This window comes from Arachis hypogaea, chromosome 15 (genome assembly GCF_003086295.3).
Source record: "Arachis hypogaea cultivar Tifrunner chromosome 15, arahy.Tifrunner.gnm2.J5K5, whole genome shotgun sequence".
Lineage (NCBI taxonomy): Eukaryota > Viridiplantae > Streptophyta > Magnoliopsida > Fabales > Fabaceae > Arachis > Arachis hypogaea.
In genome coordinates this window covers 96,806,881-96,811,766 of record NC_092050.1, presented here as the reverse complement: position 1 = coordinate 96,811,766, position 4,886 = coordinate 96,806,881, and positions in this window count along the sequence as shown.

Sequence of the window (4,886 nt, the reverse complement as noted above, 5' to 3'; positions counted from 1 at the left end):
TGAGTCAAGAAATAATAATATCTCAGAGTTTTTGAATGAAGCTCAGATTCTAATTAAATGAGCGGGGCTAGTAGCTTTTTGCTTCCGAACTGTTTTGGCATCTCCCTTTATCCATTGAAGCTCAGAATGATTGGCATCTATAGGAACTTAGAATTCAGATAGTGTTATTGATTCTACTAGTTCAGTATGTTGATTCTTGAACACAGCTACTTTTATGAGTCTTGGCCGTGGCCCTAAGCACTTTGTTTTCCAGTATTACCACCGGATACATAAATGCCACAAACACATAATTGGGTGAACCTTTTCAGATTGTGACTCAGCTTTGCTAAAGTCCCCAATTAGAGGTGTCCAGGGTTCTTAAGCACACTCTTATTTTTGCTTTGGACCTTGACTTTAACTGCTCAGTCTCAAGTTTTCACTTGACACCTTCACGCCACAAGCACATGGTTAGGGACAGCTTGGTTTAGCCGCTTAGACCAGGATTTGGTTCCCTTAGGCCCTCCTATCCACTGATGCTCAAAGCCTTGGATCCTTTTTATTACCATTGCCTTTTGGTTTTAAGGGTTATTGGCTTTTTCTGCTTGCTTTTTTTTTTTTTTTTTGCAAGCTTTGTATTCACTGCTTTTTCTTGCTTCAAGAATCATTTTTATGATTTTTCAGATTACCAATAACATGTCTCATGTTTATCATTCTTTCAAGAGCCAACATATTTAACATTCAAGAACATCGAATTCCAAAGATATATGCACTGTCCAAGCATTCATTCAGAAGGCAGAAAGCATTGCCACCACATGTAATTAATCAGAATTTCTTGTATTAAAAACTCGAAAAATATTGCCTCCTTATCCTAAAGAAAATCGTCTATTTTATTCATGTTTAATGATGATGAGAAAAATAAATTATAGCTTAATTGGGGATAAAATCAAAATATAAATACTAATTACTACTATTTATACAACTTCTAAGGTAAAACTTAAATAAGAACAATTATCACAGGGTTAAGGTTAAGATTAGAGCTCAACAACCTTGAAGTTGGGAAGTGGATGCCTCTTTAGTCTGTGGGGTGCTTGGTCCTTCGAAGATAACTTCTGACGCTTCAGTTCCTTAAAGTCACGCCCTTGCTCTTCTTGTTCCCTGAGCAGTTTGCAGAGCATGCTGTTTTAATTTTGCTGTTCTTCTCTTATTTGGTCCATGGCTTCTTGCAACTTAGTAACAGATGCTTCAAGATGTTCCCAGTATTCAAATTGAGGGAGTTCTGGTAGGAATTCTTGCGCCCTCCTCTTGATGGGATCATCCTGCACTTGTTGTTTTTCCATTGTGATTTTAGTAATTTGTTGCTCCACTGAGATATACTCTGTTATTCCCATCTTTACTCCAGCATCTTTGCAGAGCATAGAGATTAAGCTTGGATAAGCCAACCTAGCATCCTTGGAGTTCTTGTTAGCAAGTATGTAAAATTCAGATGGGATCAGTTGATGAACTTCTACTTCTTTTCCCAAAATAATGCAATGGATCATTACTACTCTTTTAACAGTGACTTCAGAACGGTTGCTTGCGGGCAATATAAAACGCCCAATGAAGTCCAGCCATCCTCTGGCGACTGGTTTGAGATCTTCTCTCTTGAGTTGATTTGGGACACCCTTGCTGCTAGTGGTCCACCTGGCTCCAGGGATGCATATATCCTCTAGAATCTTATCCAGGCCCTTGTTTGTTCTCATCATTCTCCTATTGAAGGAGTCTGGGTCATCTTTCAGCTGCGGTAGCTTAAAGATCTCCCTGATTTTGTCAGGGTGGATGTGAACAATCTTTCCTCTGACCAAAGTTTGATAGTCATAGAGGGCAGTTCCAGATATTCTCTGTCTGTCTGTTTGCCACAGATTAGCGTAGAATTTCTGAACCATATTCCTTCCCACTTTTGTTTTAGGATTAGCTAAGACTTCCCAGTTCCTATTTCAAATCTGCTCTTGGATCTCCGGATATTCATCTTCTTTCAGATCGAACTTGACTTCCGGGATCACTGATCTTAGACCCATTATTTTGTAGTAATGGTCTGAATGTTCTTTGGTTAAGAACCTCCCTTGATTCCAAAGTGGTTTTGGAATACTCTCTTTCTTGCCTCTTGGAGTGGGTTATTTTCCTTTAGTAGCCATCATCTTAGTGGGTATGGTTTAGTGATCACGGATAAACACACCAAACTTAGAGGTTTGCTTGTCCTCAAGCAAAAGAAAAGAAAGGAGAGGGATAGAAGGAGAGCTAGTGTTGAATGGTGGATGAGAGGAGGGAGGCCGAATGTTTTTTTAAAAGGGAAGGGGGGTGGGTTTTCGAAAATAAGGAGAAAGATAAGATAGAAGATATGATTTAAAAAGAAATAAGTATGATAAGAAAGGATATAATTTAAAATTGAAAAGATATGAAAGATATTTGAAAAAGATAAATTTGGATTTTTTTGAAAAAGATAATATGGAGATTTGAAAAAGATATTGATTAGTTGAAAAGATTTTAAAATGAAAAGAGATAGATTTGTTTTGAAAATTTGAAAAAGAGTTGAATTGGATTGAAAAAAGGATTTGTGCTTATGGTTTAAGATATATTTGATATTTTTAAAGTAGGGTTTTTAGAAATTAGGGATTTTAGAAATCAGGGTTTGTAACATGTTTATGCAAGAAATCATGAATTGAAACATGAAAATAAAAATTAAAATGAAAAATATGAAGTAAAAACGAAATTACCTCCTTCCCACCATCCTGGCGTTAAACGCCCAAACGTAGAAATCAGGGTTTGTAACATGTTTATGCAAGAAATCATGAATTAAAACATGAAAATAAAAATTAAAATGAAAAATATGAAGTAAAAACGAAATTACCTCATCCCCACCATCCTGGCGTTAAACGCCCAAACGCTGCATGTTTTGGGCGTTTAATGCCCAATTGCTGCTTCTCTTGGGCGTTCAATGCCCAGCTGTTGCTTCTTTCTGGCGTTGAACGCCAGGAACTCCTTTGTCACTGGGCATTTTTCTGAACGCCCAGGACGCTATAAATCTGGCGTTAAACGCCCAGAAGGAGCTTCTTTCTAGCGTTCAACGCCCAGAAGATGCTTCTTTCTGGCATTTAACGCCCAGATAGCTATCCTTACTGGCGTTTAACACCCAGTGGATGCTTCTTTTGGGCGTTGAATGCCCAATTGTGCCTCTTACTGGCGTTTTCTTGCCAGTGAGCTCTTTTTCTCTGTTTTGTGTGCTGAATCCTTCTGTAACCCTGTAAACTTATGCAATTGACTCTTTTACCATAGTATCAATGAACTTTATATCAACAAATAAAATCAAGAATAGGGTAAAATGCTTAGAGGAAGTGATGCCAATGGCTGGGTTGCCTCCCAGCAAGCGCTTTTTTATTGTCTTTAGCTGGACCTTGCTGAGCTTTTTTAATCTAGCCTCAGCCTTGAGCATTCTTGCTCAACATTACCTTCAAGATAATACTTGATTCTCTGTCCATTAACAATGAACTTCCTATCAGAGTCAATGTCTTGAAGCTCCACATAACCATATGGTGATACACTTGTAATCACATATGATCCCCTCCACCGGGACTTCAGTTTCCCGGGGAACAGCCTGAGCCTAGAGTTAAACAACAGAACCTTTTGTCCTGGTTCAAAGATTCTAGAAGATAGCTTTTTGTCATGCCATCTTTTTTATTTCTCTTTATGAAGCTTGGCATTTTCGAAAGCAGTGAATCTGAATTCCTCTAGCTCATTTAGCTGGAGCAATCTTTTTTCTCCAGCTAGTTTGGCATCAAAGTTTAGGAATTTGGTTGCCCAGTAGGCCTTATGTTCCAGTTCCACGGGCAGGTGACAAGCCTTACCATACACAAGTTGGTACAGAGAGGTCCCTATAGGAGTCTTGAATGCTGTTCTGTAAGCCCACAGAGCATCATCCAAGCTTCATGCCCAATCCTTTCTACGGGTACTTATAGTCTGTTCCAGGATTCTTTTTAGTTCTCTGTTAGAAACTTCAGCTTGCCCATTTTCTGTGGATGATATGGAGTCGCCACCTTGTGGCGAATCCCATACCGGACCATGGCGGAGTAAAGCTGTTTGTTGCAGAAGTGAGTGCCCCCATCACTGATTAGTACCCTAGGGACACCAAATCTGCTGAATATATGTTTCTGGAGAAACTTCAGTACTGTTTTAGTATCATTGGTGGGTGTGGCAATGGCCTCTACCCATTTTGATACATAGTCAACTGCCACCAGAATATAAGTGTTTGAGTATGATGGTGGGAAAGGCCCCATGAAATCAATTTCCCATACATCAAACAACTCAATCTCCAAGATTCTTTGTTGAGGCATGGCGTAACTATGAGGCAAATTACCAGCTCTCTGGAAACTGTCACAGTTACGTACAAACTCTCCGGAATCTCTGTAGAGTGTAGGCCAGTAGAAACCACATTGGAGGACCTTGGTGGCTGTTCGCTCACCTCCGAAATGGCCTCCATATTGTGATCCATGGCAATGCCATAGGATCCTCTGTGCTTCTTCTCTAGGCACACACCTACGGATTATTCCGTCTGCACATCTCTTAAAGAGATAAGGTTCATCCCACAAGTAGTACTTTGCATCAGAAATTAATTTTTTCTTTTGTTGCCTGCTGTACGCCTTGGGTATGAACCTTGCAGCTTTATAGTTTGCAATGTCTGCAAACCATGGTGTTTCCTGAATGGCGAACAAATGCTCATCCGGAAAGGTTTCAGAGATTTCAATAGAGGGAGAGGGCGCCCCTTCTACTGGCTCTATTCGGGATAGATGATCAGCCACCTGGTTTTCTGTCCCTTTTCTGTCTCTTATTTCTATATCAAACTCTTGCAGAAGTAATACCCATCTTATAAGCCTGGG